We start from the raw sequence: 18144 nt of genomic DNA on the forward strand, positions 1-18144 counted from the left end.
TTATCACTAAGTATGCCTTTTTGATTCATTTCAAAATAGCATTTTATCATCCCTAAACTTCCGGACATTTAAGTATGTGAACAAGCTATATCTCTAGCCATTCCTTGTCTATTGTCTTCTTGTCCACAAGTCTCTGTAACATTTATTTTCCAAAAGGTCTTAAGTCCCTTTTATTGGCTTTAACTACCATTTTATGTATCCTTTCAAAAAGCTTCTAAAATATAATGTTCAAAATTCTACAAGGATAGAAGACAAAATAAGTCTGCCTGTATTTGTTGATAATCAACATTCTTCATGTAAGCTCCATGCACTAAGGAACTACCTCTCACTCTTATCACTGTTATCCTCAGCATCTTGGCATATGATAGATGCTAGAACATTTGCTGAGTAAAACCAATCTAATAATCAGCGATCCTGTGGGCCCAGAGCAAGCTTCCTAGACCACAAGATTTAAGGGACAGTTCATGCAGTCATCGAGAGCTTGCCCAAAACATAATCGACAGCTCTTTGCCTACACCTATCTCTGCCAATTTTCAGACAGCTCTGAATCTCATATGCTATTCCTGACCACATTCCCTCTGGTTTAATTCTAAGCTTTTCTGGACTACCTAACTACAAGGTCACAATATAGCCTTCATCTTCCAGACCATTCATAAAAATGGCCAATGGGTCTAACTCATATTGATTTGCTCAGGTACTGTAACATGGTAACTTCTGCTTGCTACTTTCATCTGTAAGTATCCACCTTTAAACTAGTCCACTGCTCATTTCAAAAACAAAATTAAACAAACAAACAAAAAAAAAAGGTCTTCAATTTCAACAAGCTCTTGTTATTTTCAAATATATTCTCCATGGTTTAAATTATGCCCACAGTGTTATCACCATTTCCTTTTCGGCTTTTCACAAAAAAAGTAAGCCAGATTTATATTACTTTATAAAAAGGTCTTGCTATCTTTCATCCCTGCCCCACTAATGTTAACATTTAATACTCTTATCTTTTATTCAACAAGTTTGCTCATTAACAAGTGAAAACACACCTCTTGGTCCACAGGCTATATTTGAAGTTGCATGAACACTGTCCTATACTACAGACACAAGGAATTTGGAAGAGTGGTGGAGTGCCGAGAGATAACTATGCACATGCACTTTTTCTCTATGCCTCACCACTTAAGAATGAAGACTGAGGAACTTAAATGTAAGTGAAAAATATGAAGGAAAATTCCAAGTGATCAACAAAATAATTCAAGTGGAACCTAGTCTTGGGATTGCTATAAACTGAAGGAGAAAAAAAAGGAAAAAAAAAAAGCAAATGAATTACAGATACCCTCAGTAATATGAAAACAATGAATATCCCACTTCTTTTCTAAAGCCCAATTCTCAATTAACAGCTACAAATCCCACCACTTAAACTCTTGCTTTCGGAGACTGAGAACTCTCAGCAAGGCAGCTGTAGTCTGCTCAGGATCATGTGACTAAAGCATTCCCTTTAGGAAGAGCCACTTCCCACGGGCAACAGAGTAAGCATATGTACATCCTCTCTCCCAAGGACTGATGAAGGAGGCCATGGAGGCAGACAGCCACTCCAGGAGCTCAAGCAAGGCGTGAGGCAGTATAATCGTAGTTTTAGGTGATGGCTTTCCAACCAGTGTGCCTGGGCTCGAAACTACATTCAATTCATTAAGGCTCTGTGAACTCGTGCAAATTTAAGTCTATTATCACGTGACCGTACCTCCATTGTATGATTAGGAATCTTAATAATCTCTAATGTACACAGAATTCTTCGCAAAGAACCTAAAAACCTAGGTGACTATAAACATTATTTACCTCTACATGCATCTGAGAAAGACACAGACCATTAAAACTGAGAGTAACCTGAGTCCATTACTGTGTTCCAGAATAATTTACTCAGGCAGTGACATTTACTGCTCTGTGCATTTCAGAGGAGTGTGGGTGGAGTGTTTTAAAAGTTATCCTAAAATATATTTAGGAAAACGGGTTTATATTTAGTGCTTATATAAAAGCTTTGAAAACATACTTGGGTCAGTTATGTTATCTGCTTTTGTTTTTCTCCAATGTCCGGTCTCAAGTGCACACTGCTGCTTTAATTTCTAGCCTGTATTGACTAGATTTTATTTTCTGTATTCTTGATGCTCTAGCATCTGGGGCCTGGATCCTGAAGACTGCCCCTCCCAGAGATAACTACTTCTTGGAGATAGTAAATGACTCTCCTGTGAGCCTGCCTTTGATATATAAACAAACCAATCCCACACCTTTTCTCATGTATCAAATTCTCACACACCAAGCCTATATTCCCCACCCTAAATCACCCCAGGGCTGGGTGTCTGACAACTAGAAACTCCACACCCCCAATCTAGAGCCCTCCAAAATTATTCAAGCTACCCAATGCCAAACTCAGCATACCTAACCCGCCTCACCCTTTCCTTCCCACTGGGAATTTCAATAAAGGCTCTGGACCATACTCTGCCTTCATCTCTCTGCCTCCTGATCATCCTTGGTGCTTCCCCATGTGGCCCTACATGTCATGGAAAACAGGGCTGTTTCCTTTTGTTTTAAGTCTGAGAGAAAGAAAGAGAGAGGGAGGGAGGGAGGGAGGGAGAACACGCAAGCGAGCAGGCAGGTGAGGGGAAGAGAGAGAGGTAGAGAAAGAATCCCAAGCAGGCTCTGTGCTGTCAGACCAGTGCCTGAGGCAGGGCTTGATCTCACAAACCCCAAGATCATGACCTGAGCCAGTCAGATGCTTAACTGAGCCAACCAGGCCCCTGTTTCTAAAGATCTGTAACTATAAACTGCTTCCTTCTAACAATAATTTCCATGTCAGCATATCCTACCATACCTGATTAAAACGAATCCAAGGTACATTTTTAGAACACAGCCACATTAAAAGGACTCCTAGAAGCAACAGTAAATCTCCTCATGAGTATTTTTTTTTTTTAGTAACTTTCTCAAAAAACTGGTTCCAGTCCCAGGACAGAGATGAACTACCACGTATAAACTCATGGTAGTAACAAATACTTCCATTTAACTTATACTTAGGGACTTACGAGACTTTACCACGTGCAAAATAGACTGTTTTGTCTGTGGTAGGTAGAGCACACATTAGTATTTTATAGCTGAGCAAATAGTATCGACAAGGTAAGTAACATACCACTGGATCCAAACTCTGAACACGGGATCCTTGTATCCTTGTCCAATTTTCTTTCTACAATTTACTACAGTAACTTTTGTTCTTAAAGTTTGGAGGAATTAAATCCATCTGGGTTGTTTCTCACACTAACACACACACACACACAGTGAAACTGAGCTAAGGCAGCAGAAAACAGGATGCCACCAGATATTAAAGTTATATCAAAGTTATTTTATTTCATCTTCCATTAATATGTTCTCTAAAAAGTAACTTCTAGCAAGAAAGAATGAGTGGCCACAGAGTGAGACTCACTGGAGAAACTTCACATGATACTTAGGATTTTTACGTTTGTTTATTACTTTCTGAGAATGTGATTAAATGAGCAATGTATCCCCCCTCTACCCCTCATGAACTTCCAAGAAATAAAAGTGTAATGAAGGGCAACCATCCTTCACCCAGACCAATGTGTCATGTCTTGCCCCTACACCTGTTTCTTAGGATTTGCAGGCCCTTCTCCTGCTCTATCAAGGATGTCACTGTCAGTAACATCCTCCCTTCCAAGAAAAGCAAAATATTTCTTCTTCTATCTCAAAGGATTATAAACAGAATGTACTTAGATCAAAGTAGGAAGAAGACTCTGCCAGTAGGATAAATTTTGTACCTGGTAATTATCAGCAACCTTCTCCATTCTGGTTTTTCTGGATGTGGAGCCTGTACTGGTGCCTTCAATAATGCTCACCTACAGGAACTCTTGGTCTATCATAAGCCTCAAAGTATTAAGTCTATTTTTACGGTCCTTCAAGGTTAATACCCCTTGGAGAAGACCCAAGAAATGGCTTTGTCTTATGGCAAATTATGTATTAGAAATACTTCAATATAATAGCCCTGCAGCATATGATCCACTGGAGTCAAAATAGATTCTTCTTTCACCAACTGCAAGCTCTTCTCCAATCTACATTCACTGGATTAACAGAATGGGTTTGGATTTTAAATTTTCACTGCCATTTAAACAGGTGAATATTTAATGCCTGAGGAGCAAGGTTATGAAATGTCAAAACTACTAAGTGAAGGATCTAATTTAAGAGGCAGCCAGAGAGTCTGCAATTTAAATATTTAAAGATGATACAGAGAGTACAACACTGAACACCAATCTACTCCAAAGATAGCAATTTAAAACTCAGGTTTATTCTGGAATTTCTCACAACCCTACAAGTGATATAATAAACAAAGACAAGCAATACTGAGATTACTTGAGGGGAAGCAAGGAAAGCAGTTAGAAGTACCAGGCAAATAAATGCTCTAGCCAATGGCTTCTCAAATTGTTCTTCATAAATGAGATCACACTGGACAAAATAGAGATAAAAATAGATTTATCAAAGTAATTAGGTCTTGAAAATGGAATAGTTTGAAACACAATATATTCCTTGTAATTAAAAACTCATTTATTCATCAGCAACTAAAACTAATTATACATTAAACATTCAAGGACAAGTAACACATATACTAAGAATAGGCTATCAAAACACAAGTTAATCAAAATACACAGAATTAAAAGGAATGAAGATATCTATGGGTAAGAATTAGCACTTCATTACATGTACATAGTAGAGTTTAAAATCCCACTACATCACGTTCAATAGTAAGCCCATCAAAATGCCTTTGCCCAAAAAACACAACTGCTCTCATTTCTCTTGGACTCATCAACAAAAGATCAGTGACAGTGGACATTAATACCAACAGATTAAAGAGCTAAGGTCTATAAATGAACAAAGCAATTCCTTCTTTATTAAACTAAGGACATTTGAAAAATCTCCCACTGGCAAGATCAGCATTGAACAACTTCTATCATTTGTCAATTACTGACCCAGGACTATCAACGTTAAACCTGAAAATTAGATGCTTGCCACTTCAGACTTTTTTGAAAAGCTCTGTTCATTCTCTTCAGCTGGGAGGAATAGATAAGATCATGGTTGTGCCTATTTAAAATGAGAATTAATTGCTGTTCATATCAAAAAGCTGAGTCTTGATAGGGCTGTCTGAAAAGTGACACTATCACTAAATAAAAGCTCTGGCTCTGGTAGGCAGTAGCAAAGGTCCTGTGACAGCATTAAAGCTTTACAGACAGGTGGTTACACCAGAGCCTCCAAAGAGCTGAGAAGTACACAGAAGAATGTGATCTCCAATCACAATTCAGGCCAGAGACCTCAAAATGCATCCAAAAGGAGGAACTATACTTTTATCTGCTTCTAAATGCAAAACCCCACCAGGAACAAGTCTCAAAAACACATCAAGGCATATACATATCACAGTCTAAGTTTTTTAAGGGCCAGCATGTTTCACAAAGGGTGGCAAATGAGTAAACCTGAGAGAACAAAGCATACAGAAATAAATCCGTAAGAAATTAAAGATTAGCTGTAGAAAAGGTGTTAGAGTTCAAAGCAACAATCACCCCTAGCAGGAAGGCTTTAGAAAGGGGTATTATAGATTAGGGGAGTTACCTTTAATAGGTATTCCAAAACATGGAATTTAGAAAACTCCATTGGTGGAAAATACAGATGAAACCTCTGCTTTAAGTCTCATAAAGATTGTTTTAATTCAAACAACACCAGGAAACACATTTGATTGTGTTACTCTCAGCTTCAAATCCCTCAGGGACTCCTTAATGCTTTAAGATTAATTTCAAATTTCTTAGTCCTTTACGCTCAGGGCACTGACTCCCTTTCTATATAAACACTCACAACCTTCAGTAGTTTTCCAAACCTTCCTCTCTCTTACTTCCCAGTGTGAGTATAACCTGCACCTCCCACTCAACTAAATGTGAGTCACTTCAGACTCTACAATGGCATCACGAGTGCCTAACATCCACTCTCATCCACCTTCAATTGTCTGAGTTAGTACCTTTACCAATACCCACATGCCTGGTTTCTCATCCACACTGAAGAAACCAAGATAAACTCATCTCTTATCCTCTCTTACAACTGCCTTACATCCTTGAAATAAGAAACCTTGTCTTTATCCTATTTTGCACACCCTGGCACCTGCCACATATTACCGTAATGAAGAGGATTTATAATCACAAAGTGGAGAAACTTCATTTTGGAAATCTTATGTAAAAAGTTAAGAAGGGCCATAATCTACTTCGTAAATAAAGCAAAAATCATACATGATGGCACTCTGTTCATAGACTAGACTGTAGATGCCATTAAACATGTCAAGAATGAAGTGTCATTTCACAAACTGGGGATTCAAATCTCCAGAGGCAATAAAATCTTTGACAGAATAATATGTTGCTGGGGGGAAAGGTCTTAATATTGGAACAAAAAGGAAATAGATCATTTGGCCCAATTTTTTTATTTAGGAAGGAGGGAGACTGAGGCACACAAAAATGAAGTGATTTGTCCAAAGATGCAGAGCAAAAGAGTGTAGGATTCACAGGCCTTGACCCTTCATCAAGAGATTTTCCAATACACCACTGCCTGAGACACAATCTGAAATCATACAGGTTTCTAGCAAAATGACAATTATTAGGAGGATGATGAGACATATACAAGGAAAAAGATATATGCAAGAAGGTAAGAATTTTAGCTCAGCAAAATGGTTTCTTCTATACACGTAAGAAAATCTGAAATACATCAAAATGGGTCTAGTCCATAGGACACTTACTATATTTCTTCTACTAGTATAATGCCTGAGAACTATTTAGGAGATGTCTGACAAAAAGCTAAGGGGAGGGAGGTGGGGAGAGGGGAGGACAGTTGAAGAGGAGAAAAAAAAAAAAAATCAAACTAAGAAACTTGAAACTATTGCTTTATACCAAGTTAAAACTTACCTAGAATAGAATATTTTAGGTATTAAACATGCATTTAAAAAACATTATGTATCATTTAACAGAAAGGGAAAATAGCAACTGGGTGTATTATACTAGAGAGACTACCCAGCTTTACATCATTTCCAAGTTTTAATGCAACATTAAATAAAATTCAAAGCAGTTGACTCTTATACCCAACTTAAAATTGGACCAAAGAATAAATAATGTCCTAAGAGTTTAAGTGATCACATACGACATTATTAAAAACAATAGAAAAAAAGCACACTAGTTCTAAGTATCCTATTAAGCAACTAATCATAAACTGGACACTTGAAAAATTAGATTTCCTTTTACATACATCTTAAACTCAGCATCTGAAAACTACACTGAGCATAGTCTATTAAATACTACCCACATCTGTCTCATCCAACATTTATCAATTAAATGAGGGTCCAAGCAGACTGTCCTGACAGACATCTTTATATTTTATTGAAGTACAGTTTTATTAAAGTATCAAAGTATTTACTAAACCATCAAAGTTTTTAGCAGATCACATCTGCCCTTCTATTGTCGCTTCTGCCTGGCTACAGAACCCCGTTGGTTCAACAAGGACTCTCACGCTGGTAAAGGTAAATAGGGAACCCATGGTAAAGCATTCCTGAAATGCAACTTAAGCCAACAACGTCTTTCAAATTCCTAAGGATCTGTGCATGTAAAGAATCTAACAAAAAAAAAAAAAAATAAGAAGAAAACAAATAGAGTAAGTGGTAAATGTGGCATCCAAAGGGGGCTGAGGATTAAACCGGATTTACAATTGCAGTGGTGGTCAATCAGTCATCCCAAGGTCTAAGCAAGAATCTGCCAATCAAACTGTTCCATATTCCATTCCATACCTTCACTTAGCCCGTTAAAATTTTAGTAAGTGATTACCCTAAAGTGGCTTGGAAAAAAAAAAGAAAAGAAAAGAGATGGGAGTTTCAGCTATAACCACCAGAGTTCATTCCTAACCTCTCTGCACTGGGAAGTTTTCAAGAGTGGCTAGGAAAAGCGGACTCCCTTATTTTCAACATTAAAAAATGAGAAATGAGCCTGTATTTATTTGGCCACATATCTTTAGAAGTATTAAGTAAGGGGTACCTGGCTGGCTCAGGTGGTAGAGCATGGGACCGTTGATCTCAGGGTCACGAGGTTCAAGCCCCACACTGGGCATGGGGCTTGCTTAAAACAAAAAGAAGAATTAAGTAATATAAATAGGCTAGAATTAAAGCAAACAGGAGGGGCGCCTGGGTGGCGCAGTCGGTTAAGCGTCCGACTTCAGCCAGGTCACGATCTCCCAGTCCGGGAGTTCGAGCCCCGCGTCAGGCTCTGGGCTGATGGCTCGGAGCCTGGAGCCTGTTTCCGATTCTGTGTCTCCCTCTCTCTCTGCCCCTCCCCCTCCCCCGTTCATGCTCTGTCTCTCTCTGTCCCAAAAATAAATAAAAACGTTGGGAAAAAAAAAAAAAAATTTAAATAATAAAAAAAAAATAAAGCAAACAGGAATTAGTGTATTACTATGTCAAAAAAAACTTAAAAGGCAAAAAAAGAATGTATTATCACTGGTGAAGTTCTGGCCGCAACAGGGCATACTATGAACTAGTGGCCAGAAACTGATACTCGTACCGGAGCCCTCCAAAGTTATGAAGCACTGAAAACACAGGGCTTGGACGTGCACAGAGCCAAGTTCAGGTCTTGGCTCTGGTGCCTTACCAGTTATATAACTAGGGAATAATTTCCTTAGGTTCTATGAAGCCTCTATTTGTTCGTTTACAATCTGATGTAAATCAAAGTCCTCACCTCACAGGGACCTTACAAGGATTAAACGGAAAAATAAAACTATTAGCACAAAGCTGGAGAACCATAATAATGTTTCAATCATACCTTAATGATTTCATACATAGAAAATCATAATAACATAGATAATGATAGCTCCAAACACTTACTAAGCACTTACCATGTGCCAGACACTGTTCTTGGTATGTTACATACCTTAATATTCAATTGATCCTAATATCAGGGTTATAAATTGGGTGTTATCACTAGCATCCCTAATTTATGTAAGAAAAAACTCAAATTATTACTATTATCTCTGAGATCAGATAAGAAGACACAGAGGAGGCATTTGATACAAGAAGATGTATGTACTTTAACAGAAAAACAGTTCAAAGATTAAATAAGTCTTTTTCCAAATCCATCGCAATTATTATCAAAATTAATCCTCACTAATTATTACAATATTACAATACAATCTTCCATGTATTTTGTAAGACAATAGCAGATAAGTGTATGGGAGAGCCCAAGCCCCCGTTGAAGCCTAAGGAAAAGGCTGTTTGTCGTATAGAAGGTCAACATCCAGCAGCTTTAAATGAGCTGATAGAGGGGCGCCTGGGTGGCGGAGTCGGTTAAGCGTCCGACTTCAGCCAGGTCACGATCTGGCGGTCCATGAGTTCGAGCCCCGCGTCAGGCTCTGGGCTGATGGCTCAGAGCCTGGAGCCTGTTTCCGATTCTGTGTCTCCCTCTCTCTCTGCCCCTCCCCCGTTCATGCTCTGTCTCTCTCTGTCCCAAAAATAAATAAACGTTCAAAAAAAAAAAAAAAAAGAAAATTTAAATGAGCTGATAGAAAAGACCAACTTGATTTTAATATTCTTTCCCCAAAGTACTGCATATTAAATACTCCCACTTCCTTATTCTCTCTCATAAATATCTATTAGAGCCTAAAATGAGATGCAAAATGAGAAACAGAATCATCTCCGTTTTGGGGAGACAGTGGCAGAAATCATAAATGGGCTTTGGGGAATAGTGCCTATTTCAGATGAGGGGCGCATGTATGCACTGAATGTGGGATGGGTTACAAAACACCATTCAACCAGTGCCTAATGACTCAATGTGATTTCACACCAGGAAAAAATACCAAGAAGGCTATGCTAGCAGAGTACTGTGAAAGTTTTTCACTTTGGACACTCACGAAATATACTAGGAGGATGTTAGACATAAAGAATAAGGAACATATCAGTACTCGGTACTCAATATTCGGATGGGTGTAGGGCCTGTTCAACACTGCCAGAGCAGCAGATTACCTCAAAGCCACCTCCCAGGGTAACAGCACTGCAGTTCACTTACAAAGCTTTTATATTATTAGGCTGTACGTTTCCTAGAGGGTTGAAACTAATTCTTATATGTATTCCTATCTTACACCCCCACCCACAAGTGGGTGCTCCGATTCTTACAGACTGAAAATACTCCATGGCCTCCTGCAGAGGCTATTTCTGAAGTATCTTCCAGGCAAGCTGATTAGAAGGTGTGATGCTTGTCCAAACAATCTGGCTTTTTGTGCTTCACTGGAAACAACAGAAGTTAAACTGGCTTACAGAAAAATAGATGTACTCATTCAGTTCTTAGAAAACCATTCTTCAGTAGTAGCTTCTTAAGGGTTCTTTCAAGTTTCTGAAATTTGATCAGATGCAATCTCCAACAAAAGCTACACCATCAAGTTCCCTGTTAACAATTTTACGTGTAAATATAAACTTAAAATGTAATTCATGTAGTATTTGACCACCTAGTAGATCTAAAGCACTGGCAGCAGGTTAAAATGCTGAGTCAGAAAAAGTTAAACCTAAAGAAGGTCACCAGAGTACCTGGTAGAGGTAAAATGGAGCTGTTTAACAATAAAAGCTAATTACCACTGGTTGGTAATGTGTAGAAAAAGAAGGTTCTCAACAAGCCAATTTTGGTGGGTTACATACCCTAGAGTTTTTGCATACTTCATCTAAGGTTTGAAATGGAAAACATAAACACACACACATCCCACTATTTCCTATCTCTGAGCATACAGAGCACATCTCCATTATCTCTTATAAGCACTGCATAAAAACTTCCTCATTCAGAAATTTTAATTTTTTTTAATCTTTATTTATTTTTGAGAGAGAGAGAGTGAGACAGAGCATGAGCAGGGGAGGGCCAGAGAGAGGGAGACAGAATCTGAAGCAGGCTCTAGGTTCTGAGCTGTCAGCACAGAGCCTGACACAGGGCTCGAACCATAAACTGTGAGAACATGACCTGAGCCGAAGTCGAATGCCTAACCAACTGAGCCATCCAGGAGCCCCCTCATTCAGAAACTTTAAATAAAAGCTTATATATTTTGTGAAGTGCTCTAAAGACAAAGATGCCTGCCCTCTGAGAGCAGACCACCAAAGAGAAGAAATGGTAATGTACAGTGAAAAATAAATGCTTTAAAAAAATGTTTTTAATGTTTAGTTTTGAGAGACAGAGCACAAGCGTGGGAGGGGGAGAGACAGGGAGACACAGAATTGGAAGCAGGCACCAGGCTCTGAGCTGGCAGCACAGAGCCTGACGTGGAGCTTGAACTCATGAACTGTGAGATCATGACCTGAGCCAAAGTCGGACGCTTAACCATACTTAGCCACCCAGGAGCCCCGAAAAATAAACACTTTTGTGGCCAAATAAAAGTTGGTAAGTAATGACAGTGGTATAAGGCAGTACAGGCAGAGAATGAACCAAGGCAGGAGATAAGAATTTGGCATGCATATTCAAGGAGGAGGAGCCCAGCTGAGCCAGAATAAAATCTCTGTAGAACAAAGACAATGCTGTAGTAGGAAGCTGGGGGCAGATTCTGGAGCCCTTAAATGTCATAGTGAGGCTTTTAGAACCAAGGGAGTGACAGTCTACAAAAATGTATGTGTGTAGGTCAAATACATATACAATGTGGAGATAATTTTCCCATAAGCTAGGTGAACAGAATAGTCAAAATCAGCATGGCAATTTAAAAGGCTATTTTAAATACCATCTACAATAAGTTTCCTTTTGTTCTGAACTAGAAGAAAAAATGCTTCGCCACAATGTTGGTTCAAATATCCAAGTCTTCTTTGACCTACTTGTATATACAGTAATGAAAATATAATGATCCTATTTCTGTGTGTACACTAAATACTCCACAGAGAAATTTCATCTTGGTACCATTTTTAAACATCTGAAATGAGTCTCATAGGTTACCATGAATCTTTGCAGAACAGGGCAGATATGTGACTGTGAACAAATGCCCAAAATTCATCCCCATAGTTCCTTTTATGAATTAGGTCTTCCTAAAAAAGAATAAATGTAAACTATGGGGCTAGGTTTAATCAAATTTGCCTACCAATCATTTTCATAGAAGGTTAATACTTGATTGAATAAATACACTTTATAGTTTCCAGATACAAGTTTCTTCCAAAAAGTACATGTCACATAAAGGCCTTTGTGCCTTTGGATGAGACATTCCTTCACGTGTAATACGTGTCTTCTTTCTCTACGTGATAAACCCTATCTTGTAAAACTCTATCACTTCTGACACCACTGCAGGGGCCTCTCGACAGCCAGTGACATATCCATTTCCACTGTACTCTGCATTCGCTTATCATACATCAAAAAAATGGTCATATAAAGTCAGTGCTGTCTCTTCCTACTATACAATGGCATCAGGGACAAGACTATATCTTGTCATGTTTTAGCACGGCTCCAACATTTAGCAAAGTGGACCTATATGTGCTAGACATTCAAAATGCTTACAGAATTAAGTACTTACAGATATTCCCTATCCAAGACTGTACAACCAGGATTGTATCATCCTTAAAAAACAATTTGCAATTAAACATTTTTTAATATTAAATTTGACAGCTTTGACCTTGGGGGGGGGGAGGAAAAAACACATGTTATGATAGAAATTAATAACTTTTATTTAGTAATTGTTTTTCATGTTTATTTATTTTGAGAGAGAAAGAGCATAAGCAGGGGAGGGGCAGACAGAGAGGGAGAGAGAAAATCCGAAGCAGGCTCCATGCTGTCAGTGCAGAGCCCAACACGGGGCTCAATCTTGTAAACCATGACAGCATGACCTAAGCCCATGCCTAACTGACTGAGCCACCCAGACACCCCAACAACCTTTAAAGCATATGTCCCTCCATACAAACTTGGAAACTAACCACTGGACTTGCTAGGATTTCATATAATGTAAAAGGCCCTAATGGGACAAGACTATTGAAGATGAAATAATCACTCTTACTAAACCTTTAATGTACTTAAAAAATTATTCCTCAAACATCCAAGGGAAAATTTCTAACAGTCTTCCTTCAAACACCTGTTGTAAATGTAAAAATAGTCTGCACCCATATCTCTTACAACTAAAACACAACAGTCAATATTTAATGTTTTCAGGCCTGATTTAATCCAATTGTCAGGAATCTAGTGTGTGTGTGCGCATGTATATATGTACACACGCATATGCACAAAAAGTTAAGTTAGGAAACCACCTCACTTTCCTTCAAGGAGAGCCTGTCTTTGCTGAGCCCTAATGAGTATAAACTATACACCATTAAAAAAAAAAAAAAGGCAATACCAAACATTTTGGATTGCCTATGGCATTTCTCTCTCAAATAGACTAGAAGGAAATTGTGTGAGAGACACATGTATGACATATAAGATAAAGAAAGAGAGATAATAGGAATGTTATTATAAACCCTCCCCAAGGCCAAAGAAAGTCTTACCTATATATTTTTTGTGGACCTGACATAAATTATACAACTATAAAAAATTTATTCAATAGATAATTCAAAAGGAATAACCCTTGAAATATTACTGAATGTTTTATAACTTCAAACCTACCAAGGTATTTTTCTCTCAACATGATTAGACATTAGAGAATAATCACAGGGAAAGCTTTTTAAATGAACTGATTTGCAGGACTAATAGTCTCATTCAAAGACAATCCCTCATTCTCCAAATATCTATTAGACACCTGAGCTGTATATCCCCCAAACAGCTTTAACAAAAAGTAATTACTATATTCCTAAAGCCTTTTGTATGCTAGTTGTGAAGGCCTTACAAGAAGGAGGGTTTTTAAGGAACACACCAACAACCTTAACTGTACACAATGAACAGACCATATCACTGCCATTCATAGACTCCTCCGGAAATTTAAACAGGAGCAGTAAGAGGGGATAACCGCCTTTACCTCTGTTGCAGGACAAAGCATTCTCCTGCTTCAGATGTGCAGAAGCACCTCACTTTACCTTGAGAATCCAGTCCTGCGGTATTTAATTACACTGTCGGGAGCACCGAATAGTCTGGCACAGTGCCCTTTCCCTGGGTCTTGCTGATTGATAGCATCAATAACATTCACTGGCTGTAATTAAACTGCCAAATAGTACCCCCTTTGCCACTTGGTAGATCAATGTTCTTTAATACTCAAAGAACAAAGTACAAAGGTGAGAGGGGTGTTCTTAGCCCTCACCTTCACAGTTCATTTGACTTTGTGCACCAGAGCGGTCTGCAGACAACGCATATTTCACAATTCCCCCAAGACACTGGTTAATGAAGGAGAACACTATGGAAAATGCTGTAAGTTGGTGACAATTACTTATTAACCCATTTTTGCAAATCTGAGAACAGAGACATTCTAAGCCTTTTGGTGACAGTATGCACCGCTTTCACATAGCTTCGGAACAAAATTCAGTTTATAGGTCAAAAGGCTTCTAAATTAAGGTGGCATACAGTAAATAGTTTTTTTTTTTCTTTAAATATTTATAACATGCTATGTGGGCAAGTTCTTGTGATAGTAATGCAAATTCCCATTTATTAAAACCCGGACTAGAAAAGTTCAAACATCCAGATACTGTGGAGGGGTGGAAGAAGGGTGTGGTTGGAAGTCTATAAATAGGAGACAAATTTTTATTGCATTCTAAAAGCAACTTCCATATTCTAAGGATTCACAACCATCCTGAACCATATAATTGAACTCCCAATCTCTATACTAATATGAAATACCCATTTTAAATGAATGGGCCCCAGAAGAACGATACTGCAAATTCCCTATACTCAGAATCAAATATTAAATGACATTTATATACTTGTAATACTAAAAGTATTTAACGGCACTGAAATGCCCTGAAAATGACTACTGTGAGTGTGTGTGAATGTGTGTGTGAGTGTGTGTCTGTGTGAGTGTGTGTCTGTGTGTGTGTGTGTGAGAGAGAGAGAGAGAGAGGGAGGGAGGGAGGGAGGGAGGGAGGGAGGGAGGGAGGGAGGGAGAATACTATTCAGGTAAGTCCAGCATTATATTCATTAAAAGTACATCTGTTAACCACAAGCATTCCAGATACTTTATGACAGAACCTACAAATGAAAATTTCATTAACATGTAGGTTCATTTTGAAACAAGCACCACAGACATATCCAAGTACAAATCATTAAGGTCCACCAAACAATGGTTCTCAGGTCAGACCACCACCTATTAAGAATCACCTGTGGTAGCTGGTTAAAATACATTTTTTGGTCTCACCCTGCAGATATCAGATTCAGTAAGTTTTGGGGTCCAGAACTATGCATTTTATCAACCACCCCACCTTAGTGATTCTGATGAACATTTTAATGCTTTGGCAGTCCCTTATGTAGACAGACTTTAAATAGGTAATCCTCAAACTCTGGGGACATACTTGGATTCCTAGAAAGCTCATAAAAATTACAGATGTCAAGCTCTCTTCCTGGTCACCCACCAATCCTGGTTTCCAAAAGGGTAAGAATGAGTAGCTTGAAAATAAGGTATATATGAATAGAAATAACCAATAAATACAAAAATGTAAAGGTAAAACAAAGCCCATAAAAATTCATCCAAAGGTATTTCCAAATATCAGCCTGGCTGGATGGGGCTCAGCTGGATTAGGGAGCTCATCAGCCTGACTGGTCTGTGGAAAAGATTTAATTCTATGAAGTCAGAGCCACTCTCAAGGACTCCAGAATCTTTCTAAGAATATGAGCAGGGTCGTTTGTGTGAAGGAAGTGGGAACAGTCGAATTTCTAAACAGTCATTTAACAAAATTGTAAAAATGAAAGCTTTTTCTGAATGATCAGTTTCCAGGACCATGCAGGTGCTGCCTTTCCTGCTGCTTGCCTGAGGGTCAGTGAGGGTCACTTCAAGACTCATTAGCAACCTCAGAACCTACGCAGGAAGGATTACACTTCCCAATTCCTGTGGGAGGAGGTAACCTTATACTAATGACCAGAAAACAGAGCATATTAGCATGATTTATTGATTTTTTTTTCCACCATCCGCTTCTCTATAACACAAGGTAACTACAGTAGTTTTAAATATCCAACAAAATCAAACTAACAAACTAAAACAGTGGGACTACTTACTTTGGAGTAAAAGCAGCTTTTTCATTCCTCCCCAACTAGATTTCTAAAATACCACTTTAATAGAGCAGGACATAAATCCAGGACTTGTGGCTCTTAAACCTTGATGCAGCATTCAAGGAGTTGTTCTCATTCGGGGTGGGGGGGGCACACAACTAGCAGACCGCTTGTACAGTTTTCAAAATAGAGCCCTCTCTCTCTTGCTTAATCACAAGTAGTACACCAAGAAACTTCCAAAGTAAAACCCCCACAAGTCTGATGTTGTACTCAGGGCTTAGAACTGATGCTAAGGGCAACGACAGGAAAATCAGGCAGAGATGGGAGTAAAAGAAAATGGACCACACGTGCTTTTGTAAAGAGTCCACACAAACTTAAAGAATGACAAATGCACTTTCTGTAACTTTTAAACTAGCATCTAAGACTCACAAGAACTTACCAGAAAAAGATTCCTGCATGGGTCATCTCCTACAGAACAGAGATCCAGAGCGTTACTGTAATAGTAATTCTTTTACTCTCCAGTTACCATCAAAATACTTAAACCTATGTGATCCTGCCCATCTTCTAGACAGGACCTCCAGACACTAGTTTTATTCTCAAAGTGGGTGTCTGGCTATCTCCAGCATTCATCCTGACAGACAGCAGTTTTCTGGCCACTAGCAACAGCTCCAATTTCTCACATCTAACAGAGATCTGAGCCAGAAAGTCTCAAGACAGTAAAGGACCCAAATTAAGGTTCCCAAGACAATATTCCATTTGTAGTGGTATCTATAACCTGGTTCTAAATGAAACACCTAAATGTCAAAAATATGAGGTGAAAAGAAAACAAGAAAAGCCACCAGCATCAGCCAACGTGTCCCTTGTGGTACTGTTAGCTACAAGGTGTTTGAACAAGTCCCTTAACCTGAGCCGCATCTCATTGGTCAGAGGGAGTATTTGCCTACAGGAATATTGCTTTTGCCTAAGTCCAGTCAAGTAACAGGATAAAAGTCCTATGCAACTACTATAAAAAGTAGATAGAGCAAGGAATTGAGGGACCCTTTTTCAGAAGTTAGCATATCAGTCTGTGCTGACAGCTCAGAGCCTGGAGCCTGCTTCAGATTCTGTGTCTCCCTCTCTCTCTGCTCCTCCCCCACTCACACTCTCTCTCTGAAAAATAAACAAACATTAAAAAAAATAATAAAAAAAAGAAGTTACCGTATCTGTCTTAACCTCTCAAGCTAGCTTGGTAGAACAGACAGAAGCCACCAACCTACCTAGTACTACTTCTCCCAAGTCACAAATAAAAAGCGACAAAAGCCCTACCCTACCCTTTAAAAGCAGTAGAAAAGATAAGCAGACAAGTGTTAACAGTGCTTTGCAGAAATGCCTTTGCTGATGCACATTTATGAAACAGGCAGAAAAGGTAGAAGCTTGAATAATAAAAGGATCTATAAACTCCCTCCTAAGAAAGTTGGGTTCAGTCAACTGCCCAGATGCTCCCCACCATCCCATCTGTGGTTCACAAGCAGGTAAGGGCAGGAAGCAAGCTGAGACAGTGCTACCAGGAACCCTCCTCCTCACCCATCACTCTGTGCAGGCTCAGCCTTTGTGCCAGCAATTGTCCAAAAATGTCTACGGAAAAGCAGTTCAGATAATGCCAAGTTACTGCCCTCTGGGAATTTCCAACTGTCTCAATCCCACTTTGGAGGGAGCCTTGAAGGAGCAGGAGTGACACAAATAGGCCTGAGTTGGGACAATGAAGTTTTGGACTATCCTAGGCCACCTACCCACACTCTTGAGGCTACCCAAGATAAGTAACAACCTATAGTGGCTTTTTTGTGTGTAAATAAATAAATAAATAAATAAATAAATTCACAGCTCACAATGGAGTATTCTGCAAACACATGACAGGCATTATACAAATAATACCTTATTAAAAAATCTTACGCATTTCAAATAAGGGCTGTGTATACTCAGTTCAATATAGATATAAGAA

At 38.8% G+C, this 18144-nt stretch overlaps 1 protein-coding gene across 6 annotated transcripts in view; it reads right to left on the reverse strand.

The window, feature by feature from the left end:
• The window catches only part of ELAVL2 (ELAV like RNA binding protein 2), a 134769-nt gene that overhangs the window by 13032 nt on the left and 103593 nt on the right, over nt 1–18144 (reverse strand). The gene's annotated exons all lie outside the window — the stretch shown is intronic.

The sequence above is a fragment of the Lynx rufus genome, unplaced genomic scaffold (assembly GCF_022079265.1).
Source record: "Lynx rufus isolate CCGP_SWC_20201006 ecotype Redwood Valley unplaced genomic scaffold, mLynRuf1.p SCAF_10, whole genome shotgun sequence".
Classification (NCBI taxonomy): Eukaryota; Metazoa; Chordata; class Mammalia; order Carnivora; family Felidae; genus Lynx; species Lynx rufus.